Source organism: Nicotiana tabacum, chromosome 14, assembly GCF_000715075.1.
Source record: "Nicotiana tabacum cultivar K326 chromosome 14, ASM71507v2, whole genome shotgun sequence".
Taxonomy (NCBI): Eukaryota; Viridiplantae; Streptophyta; class Magnoliopsida; order Solanales; family Solanaceae; genus Nicotiana; species Nicotiana tabacum.
The window spans coordinates 43,001,698-43,018,835 of NC_134093.1; positions in this window are offsets into that span (position 1 = coordinate 43,001,698).

A 17,138-nucleotide genomic window follows, 5' to 3' on the forward strand; every position below is an offset into this window, starting at 1 on the left:
GGCATTTAGGATTTTTTTCTCCTTTTGTTTTTTGTGTAAGACCCTGAGTGGTCTTTGTAAAATCTTTGCATATATGAAAGATTTCTTTTCTTTCCTTTTAGTCTCCGATTTCTAATTTATGAAAAATTCTATTTTGCCTTTGCCTTGTGAAAACTATGTTGCAATCGGGTTACTGTAGCCTCTATAATGGAGTGAGCAATAGCTCGAACTCAGAGTAGAACAAACCCTTAGGTTTTTTTAGTTAAGCGAGTGCGAGTCCCCTAGCTTAACAATATGTTCGGGATTTTAATTTTGGATGGCTTGATCGAAGCCGTAAATGTGCTGCTTTTATAGCCAAGTTCGAGTAAGTTTCGAACTCACAGTAACAGACTCCTTAAGGTTTTATATCAAATAATGATGAATCCTCGAGCTATATTTTATTTGAGCTCGGAATAGTGGAACCCTTAGGTCCGAATTAAGTGAGAACAAAATATCGAACTCTAAGTGTATTGGCCCTTAGGCTCTTTAGATTGGGCTGATATGGCCTCTAAAAGATGGTTATTTTCCCTTTTTCGGCTTAGAATACTTAGTAAAAACAAATTCCTTTATGTCTTAACACGTATTCTTTACCCATTGGATTTTTTGAGGGTTCGATGTCGATTGAAACCCCTTTGCTTTTTGTGCCTTAGCACGTTTGTGTTAAGATAATTTGATACCTCTTAAGGTTTTTCGAGGGCTGATTTTATCGAAGCCCTTTTGATTACATGCCGAGGGTAGCCTTTTAAAACCGATTTTTTCAAAGAATTCGAAGGCCTTTTTTATTGCGGAATTCGGACGTCTCCGAGCCGTTTTAATTTGGTCGTAGCCTTTGAGTATGCCTCTTAGGCTTATTTCCCAATAACACTTCAAACTTGTTCGAAGTGTTAGTCCCCGAGAGTGACGCCCTTGGCCTATAGATCAAGGGGTGCCTCTTTGAGGTCTTATGAAGTTGAGTTTAGATTACTCAAATATGTCGATCATCGACGGCAGTCCTCGAGTGTACGAGGTATATTTGCACTTAGCCTTTGAGCCATTTCTCACAAAATCATAAGTATGAAGCTTGTATAGTAGAAAATTTTCTTTGAGACACAAGATGTTTGATATAGAAAGAATGCTTCTTTGTATAATTTATACATGCGTACATGTTTTGCCATCGGGGTTCGACTAATCTATACGGACACGGTTCATTCGACCGTTTGGCCTATTACAAAGTTTCTCTATCGAGACCCTTTGACACGAAGTATTTTCATCGAAAATGTAACATCCGAGGGTGATGCCCCCCAGTATTCGAGGTTGATTGTAAAGAAGCCTTGGATACTGTGGAATCATCCTCGGGTAGCACATAATTGTTGCCTCATTAAAAACCTCACCGGAAAAACCCACTTGGGACAAAAACCGATCGAAGGAAAAAAGAGTGCAACATGTGCTTTAAAACCTGATGTCTTGATATCTTCGATCGATCATCTGCAGTGAGTTAGTGTCGAATATATAAATGAAAAAAGGGAATAAAGTCATACCTTAGTAATAATACCGTTTGAGAAGCGATATGTTCCAATTATTTGGCAGTTGTTCGCCATCCATCGTGCCGAGCTTAAAAGATCCCTTTCCGACGATGTCGAGGACTTGGTAGGGTCCTTCCCAATTTGGGCTGAGCTTCCCTTCACTAGGATCTCGAGTGTTGATGGTGACTTTCCTCAGGACTAAGTCCCCAACTCTTAAGTGGCGAAGGTTGGTTCTCCTATTGTAGTATCTTTCGATTCGTTGCTTTTGTGCAGCCATTCGAACGAGTACGACTTCTCATTTTTCATCCAATAATTCAAGGCTAGTATTCATAGCCTCATGATTTGACTCTTCTGTTGTATGTCAAAACCTGGCACTGGGTTCCCCGACTTCGACTAGAATCAAGGCTTCGGAGCCATATACTAAGGAGAACGGGGTTGCCCCTATACTGGATTTTGACATTGTTCGATATGCCCAAAGGACTTTGGGTAGAATTGCTCCCCATTTCCCCTTAGCGTCGTTCAACCTTTTCTTTAGGTTTTGAATAATAGTCTTGTTCGTCGACTCGGCCTGCCCGTTCCCACTAGGGTGATACGGCATTGATAATATACTTTTTATTTTGTGGTCTTCGAGGAATTTTGTCACTTTGCTGCCGATAAATTGTTTTCCATTGTCGCACACTATTTCGGCAGGTATCCCAAATCGACATACGATGTGATCCCAGATGAAGTCTATTACCTCTTTTTCTCTCACTTTATCGAACGCCTGTGCTTCAACCCATTTAGAGAAATAGTCAGTCATAAATAAAATGAACTTGTTTTTACCTGGGGCCGATGGTAGAGGGCCGGCGATATCCATCCCCCATTTCATGAATGGCGGTTTTAGGTGTTTGGACCGTTAAAATAGTCCGGAAAATTGGCCTAATTTTGGGCCACCTTTAAAACACCCAAGTTTAATTAAAATAAAATTAACGTCTAATAAATAATAAAAAATATTATTTATGAAATAAAATAATAAAAAATAATAACTCAATATTATAAAAATATAAAATGCTATTTTTGCATAAAAGATATAATAAATGCAATTATTTTATAGAATATAAGCTATTATTGCAACTAATATAGAAAATAGTAAAAAATACAAATGTAATTATGTAAAAATAGTATAAAATATTATAAAAATGCATGTGGATATAAAAAGTAAATTTGGATGATTAGGTCACCCAAATATGATTCTAAGAGATAATTAATAAATATTTGAGTAATTAAAATACAAGAAAAAATCAATTTTAATACTTTAAAATACTTACATAACTATAAGTTGGAGAATAGTGCAAAATGATATTTGAAAGTATATAGGATACTTTATAAAATATGAAGGAAAAATTGGGTATCAACAACTGCCCTTCTTTACCTGGGAATGATGTACGAGTTGTCGGGTAAAGCAAAATGATGACCAATTTTGTCCGAATGAACAAGGATGAGGTATTTTGAAAAAATGGTGGCCAAACCCTAGTTCCTAAGTTGCCTACATATTCCTGGTGTTACGGGAACCAGGCAGTGTGTAGTTCTGGATCCAACGTTGAACAAAGCTGGTGGAGTGACTATAATAAAGGCGTGCATTTCGAAGAAGGATCGTTTATGGATAGGATAGTGTCGTAAGTTACGGACATCTTCAGGTGGGGCTATGAATGCGAATTTGAACGTTATGGATATTCAAGACAAATGTTTGAGTGGTTAGGTGATAGAAATGGCAATTACTGGTAGTCGGTTACGTTTGAAGCGATCGAAGGACATGAATATTGTGAATGGAAACCGAAGCGAAGATTGCTTTAGTTTGTAGAATAGTTACCTCCCGAGTTACCTACAAAACTTAAAACACGATGCATGCACATATATATGGGTTATTGCAAGAATTTAAACATGATGCAAATTCCCTTCGGACCATGAGGGTTGTCTTCGGACGATGAGGATTATGTCCTTAGACCATGACATCCTGGACCATGAAGCGTATAATAAGGGATTCGTAGGCCATGAAATGGTGTCCTCGGGCTATGAGGATGATGCCTCTAGACTATGACGCCTTTGAATGATGATGTGCAGTTTTGAGAGATCCTCAGGCCATGGAATGGTGTCTTCGGTTATGAGGATGAAGCCTTCAGACTATGACGCCTTCGGATAATGTGGCGATGTTTCAGCCCATGAAATGCACAGATGCCTTGATGTTGATTTGCTTGATAGAGGGAACATGTGATGCTTAGTCATATGCGAGAATGAGACAAGGCCGTGCTTAGCCTTGTATGAGATGAGGGCAGTGTTTAGCCCTATGCAAAGAAAGGTAACATTTAGCCTTATGTAATAATGAGGGCAGTGCTTATCCCTATGCAAGTAATGAGGACAGTGTTAACCCTATGCAGAGAAAGGCAACATTTAGCCTTATGCAGGGAAAGACGGTGATCAGCCTTATGCAATAATAGAGGTAGTGCTTAGCCTCATGCAATGTAATGGAGACAGTCCTTAGTCTCATGCAAAGAAAGGCAGCATTTAGCCTCATGTAATGTAATGGAGACAGTGCTTAGTCTCATGCAAAAAAATTCAGTGTTTAGCCTTATGCAATAATGGAGGCAGTGCTTAGCCTCATGCAATGTAATGGAGATAGTGATTAGTCTCATGCAAAGAAAGGTAGCGTTTAGCCTTATGCAATAATGAAGGCAATGCTTAGCCTCATGCAAGGTATGGATATAGTGATTAGTCTTATGTAAGAAAAGGCAGCGTTTAGCCTTACGTAATAATGGAGGCAGTGCTTAGCCTCATGCAATGTAATGGAGACAGTGCTTAGTCTCATGCAGAGAAATGAGGATAGTGCTTAGCCCTATGCAGTGATGAGGGCAGTGCTTAGCTCTATGCAAAGAAAAGCGACAATCAACTATGAAGAAGCAATGTGGTTCTTAGCTTAATACATTTGTGCTCGGCGACTTCTGTCTGTGTGAGGATAGTGGTCTTGTGGTATATGCTTGTTGTGGACGTGCTTGTTATGTCCATTATGCTTATATCCAATGAGAAACATGCGTTGTGGGGGGAAAGGTCGGTTCGTGCTCTCGATTCCTCGCTTTGCCTTCGCTCCTATCTTGGCTCCTTATTCGAGTCATCCCGGGAAACATCTGGCTATTATAGAAAAAATGCGGTTTTGAAAATATGCATTTATGGTAAATCATTTGTAAGTATTGCTTTAAAATAATGTACAAAAGTAAATAGTTTGGTCGAATCATAGATCGTGACATGCTTTCAAACATTGCGATCTTCTTAAAATTCTGCCCCAGTTTAATGTATACTCCCGGCGATGCACTTATTGGCGATCCTTGACGTAATGAGACCCACAAAAACTCAAAATCTTGTCCCGGTTCCTGATCGTAGAGGGGAATGAAGATTTTATTATGATATGACCGAACCCACAGGGCTGCCTATGTATCCCCTCTTAAACGAGAATCAGGTCAAGCGTAGTTCATGTTACATCATAAGGAAAGTGCAAATACAATCTCACACGTAGTATCTCTTCACGACGTCCGGGTTAATAGGTTTTTGCCATATTTCTCCATCCATATCTGCAAGTATGAGTGCTCCTCCTGTCAGTACCCGGTGAACCATATAAGGACCTTGCCAGTTAAGTGAGAACTTTCCTTTTGCTTCATCCTGATGCAGGAAGATCCGCTTCAACACCAATTGCCCCGACATGAGTTGCCTTGATCTAACTTTCTTATTGAAAGCTCTTTCATTCTATTCTGGTAGAGTTGACCGTGTCACACCGCGTTCATCCTCTTACTGTCAATGAGAGCCAATTGCTCATACCGGCTCTGTATCCATTTCGCATCACTGAGCTCGGCCTCCTATATGATTCTCAAGGAGGGAATCTCCACCTCGGCGAGTATGACAACTTTAGTACCGTAGATTAGTAGATAGGTGGTTTTCCCAGTTGATGTGCGGACTGCGGTGCGGTACCTAAGTAGGGTAAATAGTAGCTTCTCGTGCCATTGCTTGTAGTTTTCCACCATCTTCCTTAATATTCTTGCTGGCGGCTTCCACTAATCCATTCATTTGTGGCCTATATGATGTAGAGTTTCGGTGCTTGATTTTGAATGTTTCACACATGGCTTTCATCAGATCACTGTTGCGATTGGCAGCATTGTCGGTGATGATTGACTCGAGTACTCCGAATCGGCATAAAATATGACCCTGGACAAAATCTACAACGACCTTCTTAGTCACAGCCTTATAGTAAGCAGCTTCAACCCATTTTGTGAAATAATCTATGACCACCAAAATGAATCTGTGTTCGTTGGAAGCAGCGGGTTTAATTCATCCAATAACATCCATGCCCCAGGCAGAGAAGGGCTAGGGTGAATTCGTTGCATTGAGTTCGTTGGGTGGCACCCATATCATATCAGCATGTACCTGGCATTGGTGGCACTTCTGTACATATTTGATGCAGTCTGTCTCCATAGTTATCCACAAATACCCTGCCCTTAATATGTTCTTGGCTAGAACAAACCCATTCATGTGAGGCCTGTAGGTTCCGGCATGTATCTTTTAGAGTAATCTAGACACCTCCTTGGCATCGACGCATCGTAGCTGTCCCAAATCACGAGTCCTCCTATGTAGAATTCCTCCGCTCTGAAAGAAATGGTTGGAAACTCTTTGTAGCGTACGCTTCTGAGTGAGCGTAGCATTTTATGGGCACACTCTTTTCTCCAGATTCTCCTTGATATCATGAAACTATGGGCTTCCATCGAACTCTTCTTCAACATGAGCACAATAAGCTGGCTACTTATGGATTTCAATTGGGATGGGATCAATAAAGTTCTTGTCTAGTGTTGTATCATGGAAGATAAGGTAGACAGCGTATCCGCGAACTTGTTCTGAACTCTTGGAACATGCTTGAATTCTATCTTTGTGAATCTCTTGATCAAAACTTGCACACAGTGCTGGTATGGAAATATCTTAGTGTTCTTGATTGGTCATTCTCTGAGTACTTGATGTATTATCAGATTTGAATCTCCGATTACTAGCAATTCCTGAATATTCATGTCGACGGCCAACTTGAGTCCTAAGATGCAAGCCTCATATTCTGCCATATTGTTGGTGCACGAAAATCTGAGTTTGGCGGATACAGGGTAATGTTATCCGGTTTCTGATACTAGGACAACTCAAATGCCTACTCCTTTGAAGTTTGCAGCTCCATTGAAAAACATCCTTCAACTATCGTATGATTCAGCAATGTCTTCTTCATATAAACGACACTTCCACGTCGGGAAAATACGTCTTCAATGGTTTGTATTTTTCGTCTACAGGGTTCTCTGCCAGGTGATCTATACGGTTCTATCTCAGGTGATCGGCCAATGCTGGCCCCTTGACCGCCTTCTGAGTCACATAGATGATGTCGAACTCACTTAGTAATATATGGCACTTTGCTAGCTTACACCTAGGCATGGGTTTCTGGAAGATGTATTTCAGCAGATCCATCCTTGATATGAGATATGTGGTGTATGCGCAGAAGTAGTGTCTCAATTTCGAGTACCGGGCTTCTTAAGGTATGAACTTCTTACTACTCCTTTCTCCCGATTTCATCATGTTGCCCTAGGATGCAACCAAAGACTTTGTCCAACACGGATAGGTATAGTAGTAGAGGTCTCCCGGGCTTTGGTAGGACCAACACGAGCGGCTTGGACAGGTACTCCTTGATTTTATCGAAATCCTTTTGACACTCTTCAGTCGAAATCATCGCAGAATATTTCCTCAGCATTTTTAAGATTGGCTCACATAGCTATAAAGCGATTGATATAATTGAGGCGGCCCGGAAAACTCATCATATCCTTCTTGCACTTTGGTGGTGGAAGGTCCTGAAAAGCTTTGATCTTTTACAGGTCTAACTCAATGCCGCTACGACTGACGATGATACCCAGCAACTTTCCAGCAGGGACTCCAAAGGCACATTTTGTAGGATCCAACTTCAGATTGTACCTTCATAGTCAGTAGTAAAACTTCCTCAGGTCTGCTATGTGATCCGGACTCCTCTTAGACTTGATGATGATGTCATCCACATACACTCCTATTTTGTTGTGTATCATATCGTGGAAAAGAGTAGTCATTGACCTCATGTAGGTTGCCCCGGCGTTCTGTAAACCAAACGATATCATTTTGTAGCAATATATTCCCAATGGTGTGATGAAGGCTATCTTTTCGGCATCGTTTTCATCCATCCAAATCTGGTGATATCCTGTGAAGAAATCCACAAAGAATTGGAGTTTATGCTTGGCGCAATTGTCAATCAATATGTGTATGTTGGGAAACATGAAATCATCCTTAGGACTTGCTATGTTCAGATCTCGATAGTCAACACACACCCTAACTTTCCCATCCTTCTTTGGAATCGGCACAATGTTGGCTAGCTAAGTTGGATACTCGACCATCCAAAGGATCTTGGCTTTGATTTGCTTGGTAACCCCCGCTTTTATCTTTAAACTCATATCTAGCTTGAATTTCCTAAGCTTCTGCTTTACCGGCGGACACATATGGTTGGTAGGTAGCTTGTGAGCCACTATGGATGTGCTTAACCCAGTCATGTCATCGTAGGACCATGCATAAATATCCTCATATTCCCTTAGAAACTTGATTTACTCTTCCTTCTCTGATGGTGATAGATGAATGCTAATGCGATTTTCTTTGACTGTTTCAGAATCCTCTAAGTTAACTGCCTCAGTTTCTTCCAGATTAGACTTTGGTTGGTTCTCAAAATTCTCTACTTCATTGACAATTTCCTCAGGTATTATATCATCTTCCCAATCATCCGAATCACTTTTCTTATGTTGCGTTGTCTCATTACATGCCATAGTCGTAGGTTCATCAGGATATGTAATAATTATGCTGAAAAAGAATGTAGAAAGATAATTATATAAATAAATAAAGAGCAATGATGCATTAATTAAAACTAAAAACTGTCAAACAGGTATGACACGATGTCTCGAGTAATTATTTCAAAACAAAACACTGAAAATGTCTTAAATGCCAAAATCTTTTTTAAAATGAATCATGCTTGTTCTGCCAAGGCTACCCAGGTGCTCGGCGAGCCTGGGATGGTGCAGAAGTCTAGTTCCTAAGAACAGCTCCATCTCCCATCGTCTGAATGGTAAGGTCTTTCTCATTCTCTTCCAAGATCGCACTACAGTACATATTTTCCTCGTACAGAAACAGATACCGACCAAAACCTCATCTTCATAGGAGAACCAAATCACATCAGTCGGGAAGAATGTCTGGTGCATCGGTGGTATGGGTTGTTCCAATGGATAATAGAAGTCACGCCATGGTGGTATCAATAATTGTATTCTTGCACGGTGTATCAATATCTGAGACCAAAGGTTGTGCCATGATATTGTGGTCGTATCAGTTATGTGATCCCTTAAGGCTTAAGACCGGGACCCTTGCTTGGTTCATACCCTTACCACATCAGTATTCTCTCTATCTTGTTTCTCCACCATATTCCTTTCTCGATTACATTTATCTGCAAAATGTTGTGGAATGTCTTTTCTCCCAATTTCCTTCTATTCTCGATAGCTGGAACAATCTGGTTGGTGTAGATAGGGTTACTTCCATCTTTGTGGATAATCACCTCTTGATGGTTCCACTCAAACTTCACAACCTGGTGCAGAGTAGAAGCAACCACCCTAGCCACGTGTATAGTCATCCTAGTAATAGGTTATAGGTAGCGGATATATCAAGCACCTGGAATTTAACATCGAACCAGGTTAGACCCATCTTTAGATCCAGGTTGATCTCTCCAATAGTGGCTCTCTAAGACCTATCAAATGCTTTCACATTCATACTTCCCATACGTATCTCATGGATCTATACCCAATCTTTTCAAAGTAATCAGCGGGCATATGTTCCGACTTGAACCCCCGTCTATCAGAACCCTAGCAATGAACTTGTCTCCATACTGCACAGTAGCATGCAATGCTTTGTTATGACTTAATCCTTCTGGCGGTAGCTCATATTTGTGGAAAGTAATCTTGTGATTCTCCAGTATCTGCTCCTCTATGTTTGCCATCCCTCCACTAGTGATATCGGTAGGTACATAAGCTTCACTTAACGCCTTCATCAAGGCATTCTTGTGCACATCTGCGTTTTGCAACAATGACAAGATAGATATTTGGGCGGGAGTCTTGTTCAAGTAATCAACAACATAGTATTCCCTTGACTAAAACTTTCTCCAAAGATCATCAACACTTGTCTCCACGACATGTGGTTTTGGTGCAGTCTCTTTACTCGTTCCTCCAAGATTTTTCGGTGTATAAACCCTGTCGGTTCTGGTCATTCCCTGTGCAGCATCTGTCTCTTCTATCTTGGCTTTTCCTTTTCTCCTTGCCTCCGCCACATAATCCCATGGAACAATATTGGACTTGAATGACGATATTGAAGTTACATTCACAGTGAAGGGCGTAGCTACCTCGACGTCCAATGATGCCTTGGTTTGCACCACAATCGGCGAGAGGGTGATAGGAGATATTTTGGGTGCGTCCCCTTCTCGGATAAGCCCGATGGATCCCTCCTGATCCCATTCTTCATCAGTAACTATCACATTCACTACCTCATCCCTATGATCAGGAAGAGGGTTATTGCGAACTTTCGGCGCGGACTCTTATGCCGGCATAACTTTGGTGTCAATCAATGCCTGGATCTTATCTTTCAACATACGGCATTCCTCAGTAGTGTGTCCCCTCATGCCTGATTGGTAGGCACAAGTCTTGTTAGGGATAACCCACTAGGAAGGATTTTTAATTGCAGCGGTAGGAATGGGGGTGACATAACCAGTGACCTTCAGTCTCTCATATAGTTAGGATGTGGGTTTGGCGATAGGGGTGTATTATCTGGGAGTTGTACGGCCGAAGTTTGATCGTGGCTTTAGGTAGTTTTGGCAGGCGAGAGGAGGTGAATGGTAATATGCAGGTTGGGTGTTATAAGTATGGTAGGTAGTGGTGAGTTATTGGTATTTTGGAGGTGATCATTGATATGTTGGTGGAGGTGTCTGATAGGTAAGGGGAGACTTACGGCCCTAGGCTACCATCATGGAACCCACTTCCCTCTTCTTTGAAATACCTCTGGACTGTAAGGCTTTATTGGTGGCTTGTAGCGCCTCAAATTGGTCAGCATACCGCTCTTGATTCGCTCTTCTATCCTTTCTCCAAACTTAATGATGCCAGAGAGCTTGTTATTCTCTATAACTATCAATCTTTCATAATACTACGAATCTTGAGCTCTGACAAAAAACTTGTTCATTTGCTCTTCATCTAGTGGTGGCCTCACCTTGAAGGCCTCTGATCTCTAGCGAGTAGCATACTCACGGAAGGTTTGTGTTGGATTCTTCTTGAAGTTCTGGATACAGAAAATATCTGGCACGTTTTCTCTGTTGAACCTGAATCTATCCATGAAATTGGATTCTATGCTTACCCAGTTCACCCACTTCTTCGAATTTTGACTAATGTTCTAGGATAAGGCATCCCCGGTAAGACTTGGCATGAACAGCTTCATGCGGATTTCCTGATTCTTGCCCACTCCTACAAGCTTGTCACAATAGGTTCTTAAATGCACCTAGGATCACTGGTGCCATCGAACATTTCAAACTTAGGAGGTTTGTAACCCCGCAGCAGTTCCACATCTGGCTAGATACATAGGTCTTCATAATTCAAACCTTCAACACCTTTTGTACCCTCAACACACTGGACTCTTTATGTCACCTTCTTTAGCTCTTCAGCTATGTTCCAGATGAGCAGGTCCTTCTCGGTTGGTTCGGGTATGTATAGGGTTTGCTGTGGAGTATATGGTAGGGTCTCCATGTATATCGGGTTTCCTTGATGTGTTCTTGGGACTTGAGTATATAGGTGATCATTGATTGAGGTTTGAGGTGGATCGGGAGTATGTTGTGGCACTTTTTGAGGGGTATGATAAGTAGTGGTTTGCGGATACTGGATCGGGTGATGGCGGTGGTGTTAAGGGGTTTGTATTGGTGGAGGGTTAAGGTTTTGAGGGGGTGTGTAGTTGTAATATTGGTGCACTGTGGGTGGATTTTGTGGAGCTATTGGTGGCATATTTTAGGCTTCTGTGTTTTGGGGTAGTGTTTGATTCTAGGTGGCGGTGTTCTGATAGTTGATGTCGGGGACATAGAGTAAGGGAGAGGCTTGCGAGATTTCAGGCCTGCTCAAGCTCACCTTGTAGCTCCAAAATTTTTTGTTTCAACCATAAGACCAACTCATTTTGTCATAGCGTACTCTTTCCGTCTGAAGTTTCAACATTCTCCGCTATAGTAGCGTTGTCTTTTCGATTACCACTTAAATCATCCATCTTCCCTTTGCCTTTGGTTTTGCTTTTGGGGTTGCTAGGTAGAGGAGGAGGTGGAGGATCTCTGGATCTGGTGTGGTATGCTGACGATGCCAGAATGAACGAACCAATCTTTAGGAATGGTAATAATCAAAAAGAAAGAAAAACAAGGGTAACCAAGTTAGTAAGATGAAATAAAGAGTGTTTGCAATATTTAAGCAAGTAACACGTAAGGTCATGCAATAATCCACGTTTTAATTTAGGTAGGCCTAAGTGACAAATAGACTTGGAGAAAATTCATTACGTTGCCTCATTCCATTAATGTGAAAAATAAATCAAATCTATCTTTACTAAATCGAAATAATAATATGAAGTCACTAATGACACAAAGCCTTATTACATTGAAATCTAACGAAATCTAATCTAGAAAACAATGAAGAACATTGTTTCGTAGTCTATTTGGTCCCGTAAGGACCTTCTCCATGCTTTTCTCTTTTGACTTCATCAATCACACGTCCCAGGTCGCGCATGCAAGTAAGCCATCGCCAACTTCCTTCTTTCATCATAGCCTATACCTTGACAATCCCAAAGACTCTTTCTCAGCTTCCCCTCTAGCTCTATCAGTCCTTGCTCTAGGTGATCCAACCTCTATGTCGACTTGTCTGCAATCTCCTTCCATTCTTTGATCGCCTCTATATCCACCTTATGTTGTTCCAGATTCTTAGATTCAGATTCGAACACTCTTTTGCGTAGCCTCTTGTATTTTACTTGAGACTCAGCCACCTTATCTATGATTCTATCTTTCAGATTGATCCTCGGTTTAATGTCCCCGGTTATGTCGTCTTCCACTAATGAGAGGTAATAATATATATGACCGGCGTGATAACTGTCTGGTTCAATAGTCTCCCCATCCATGATGATCTTTTGGTTCCACATGTGTTAGGCCTCGAATTTGAATGAGATAATATCTCATTTGAAGTCTACTTTGTACTGAACTATGTTGGAAACCCAAGGTATGACTTACTTCCTCCTAGCTTGCCTCATTACCCTAATAGGAGCATAAGAGTAGATGCCTCGCAACCCAACCATTACCAAGTGAGGGGTTCCTTTGGACTTGATGATGTACTCTCTACTAGGAAACCACTCGAACATCCAATGTACTTGCTCGTCTGTAAGATTACTGAAGCAACGCACCTAGCCTACGTCATTCCCAGGCTTTGCAAAACTATCTGGAGCTAATGTCATTGGATGTTTACTGGCTATGTAGTCATTCAGTGGCCTACGCAAGAGCTCCTGGCAGTAATTTCCTCTCTGAAAATGTTCTAGCAGCCAAACCTGTAGTAGGAGATTACAACCCTCGAAATGCCCAAGCCTATGCTTGCACCGGTCCAAGGCTCGGTACATCTCAGCTAGCATCATAGGGATGATGGTGTATTTCTGACCCTCAATACCGGAAAGATCAGCAAATCCAAGAAGCAGGCTTTGAAGACATAAACTCGGCGGTGTACCCATACTAAAGAAGTAATAGCCAACTCCTCGTGATGCAAGTGATATGACTTGCTGTGTCCATATAGCTCATAGAGAAACTTGAAAGGGATGTAGGATTTCTTCAGGCAAACCAACTCGCCGTTGTTCTTAAACCCTAGCATTTTCATAAAACCACGTGGGGTGCGATTTTCTGGCACCAATAGACCCGGACTATTCCATGGCAACTTGGTGAAGCCCCAATCTCCTCCAGAAGAGGAGTCATTTTCTATATTGCCAAATCGGAAGATAGCTCTCTTTTCATCCCAGAACATGGTGGCTGCCTCAGTTAATTCCCTGCTGGGTCGAATATTCAGCAAAGACAGCAAGTTACCCAGTACAATTCTCATGTGATTTCTGTCACATGATGCAAGGTCATTCCACCAGTCAATTAGCAGATATGGTATATTCTGGACTATACCAAACTTGGGGACTTCATGCTTCATTTTCTGCAAACAAATAAACATTAGCCCTTTCCCCCTCCATATTCGACTATTCACGCAATAACGGTCAACATGTCGACACGTTTTCTCCAAGTAATGCACATAATATGATGGTGTCCTTTGGGATTTTGAAAATCCCTTTCGACGTTGGACAAGGTTATCTAAACAGAGTAATGCGTCAATGACGTTTCAATTCATACTAGGTTTAGCTTGATGCATGTACATTTTAAATCAGAGTGGGGTTTCTAGAAGGGTCTAGACTAATACTCTCAAGTGGACGACTTGAGAGGGAAAGGCATGGGACCGTCAACTGCACCGCTGATCGACTAGTCTACCACTAATAAGCCTTTCCTATTAAGAAGGGTATTTTAGGAAAGCACGGACACTCATCAAGCGCCGCTATATTGATAATAAGCACAAGTGGAGTATGATGTTGAAAGCATGATTTATGTAAACAATAATAACACGTTGCCAGATATTTTGCATGATGAAAGCACATAAGAATAGTAAATAATGAAATAAAGATAGATAGGAAAAAGAAATAAAAAAGGAAAGACAAAGGAGAGAAGTTAGCATAACTTATGAAAAAGTTCGAGAATGTAATTAAATGAAGAAAATAGGGGAGATAGGGATGGGAGACACATGATATAGTAATTTTAAGAAAATAAGAGAAATAGGGACGAGATGTACATGATATAGCAATTTTAAGCAAATAAGGGAAATAGGGAGGGGATGTACATGAGAGAACTCAAATAACCCATTAATCCACACAGACTAAAACTTCATTATGGTAAGAGCCTAAGTATATCCCCAATAGAGTAGCCATACTGTCGCGCCCCATTTTCTTGTGAAAGCAAGTTTTGACATGTGACAACTCTTTTAGATGGGTACTAAAAGAGAAGAGTCTCCACATAATGATTTTAAGGTGCATTAGGGCACCTAAATGTAAATATCTCTGATTAGAACTAGTCCGTACCACCAAAGATCGAGCAAGGGTTAAAATCAGGGTTAGGCACTCTTCGAGATCCACAACTGTGGTTCCCAGCCGAATGTTACGCTATGTGGGATCATCAGATTATAATTGTCCTATGTAATCATGTAAATTAAAGGAAGATAGGGGATCTAAATATCAAACTACAATGTGAAACAAGCATAAAGAAGATTGCGCATATGAATGAGGTAAACTATCCATTAATAAGTGATTGGTGTAATCTTTATAAGGTACAACCTAGTTTGATCTAAGTTCAAATAAACAGGGGTACAAGTAGTAAACGTATATGGGGAGTCCTATATTTTTTAGCCTAAAGGATCACCTCGTGCAACATAAATAATATTTTGCAACTCCCTTAAGGTAGGGGTTGCTCATATTATTCAGTGGGCACAAACTATCATCTCCTGCTACCCAATTACTATCTTAACGTTGTTTACCTAAAGTGTTCTAGTTCGATTCTAAATCGCGTCCTATACGTGCGTTACCCATCCCATGCCTATGGTCCAGGAGGTTTTGGACCTACTACTTGCTGGTTCTAGACATTACTTAGGATACTCAAAATGATAAAATTAGGCGCGCATTTAAAATAAGTAGGACTGCACATAATTGCAATAAAGGGCTCAAGTTGGCCTCCACACATAGGCACAGATGCACGCAAAATAGCCATGAATTCTATGCTTAGTTTTGGAACTGAAACTCATTAAAAATGTTAGGGCCTATAGGCATGGTTTCTATGTGATTGAATTCCATAGGCAGTACTTCTTGGCGGATTATCTTGACGACGCTGCTAATTGTAATACTTATTAAAGACCTATAGGCATAATATCTAGGCGGTTTGCACCTGGGCAGTAAGACCATTGAAAGCACAAAATTATTCACCTTTGATCCTATAGGCATGCTTTCTATGCGAGTAGTAATACCCTATAGGAATATTCTCTAAACAGTTGATATTTGGGAAGTAATTAAGATCCAGTACTCATTTTATTTATCCTTATAGGCATATTTTCTAGGCGAGCCATATAGTAGAAATAAGTAATAATATAACAGTTTCAATTCCTTAAAGCGGAACCCTATAGGCATGCTATCTATGAAGAAGCAAAAAGAAGCTAAGCAAGTAGCAAATAAGTTCAATTTCAATCCTATAGACATATTCTCTAAGCATATAGCAGTCTTGTTGACATGATCAATATTAGAATTGATTAAGGTCCTAAATCAAGTTCTGTAGATGAATATGCGAGGTCGATGGCCTATAAGCATGTTGTCTATATGCAAATAGTTCATGGGATTATAACGTGGCAAACAAGATAGCAGACAAAGCATTTAGACCCTACAGGCATATTTTTTACCCCTTTATTCAAAAATAGAATATACTCGTTCCCCCATTTCACTAACTCCCCAACTGTTTGTTCAGAAATTATTACAGGCCCGAAAATAAAAGGAAAATAAACTCAAATATTACAAAATTGAAATAACTACATGCCCAATCAAATAGAGCAGGCACGAGAGGAGATAACCCAGTATTGCCTGGGCCTTCAACAGGCTCATTCTTAACACAAGTAGCAGACCCAAATCCAAACTCAACGCAAACATTAAAGTGTATCGATTGCACAGCTTAAGCCCACACATGGGACCGAATCAAATCTCGATGAAAGTCCCACTTACCCAGCAGTTTGCAGATTAACAACTTAACTTCATAAACTAACGAATCACACATGGCAATCATTTAAACAATTCTGAAGCCTACTAACAACAACTCCTATAGGGACATGAATGCATGGTTTACAGGAAATATATTTTCATTGCAGAAGCAATAGTGACAAGATTGATTAAAAAAAGGACATGAAAAATAGGAGAATTAGTAGGGCTTAGTTTCAACATGGTATGTTTGATATGGCAAGCTAACAACATAGGTTCAATCATTCAGCAGGTGATAGCATGCTGAGCATAAACACAATATTAGGAGAGTTGAGAAGACTTGCCACTTGGGGTTAACAAGGTAAGCACACCAGATACATACAAGATGAACATGCTAAGCTTTCCATAGTGAGTTTAGGGTAGAGCATGATCCATAGTTAGTCTAAAAGGGATTTTAATCCTAGGAGTCTAAGTCATGAAGGTTTGACAGAGTCATAGTCAAGGAATGGCAATTACACATAAAAAACATGCAAGCATGCATGATCTATAACAATCAATAAGAATCCTAATCATGTTGAGTATAACACAAAGATTCCCAAGTCCAAAGGTATGATGGCAGGAAGATATATCATCTTAAGGTTAAATAGAATAGGCAAACTCCAA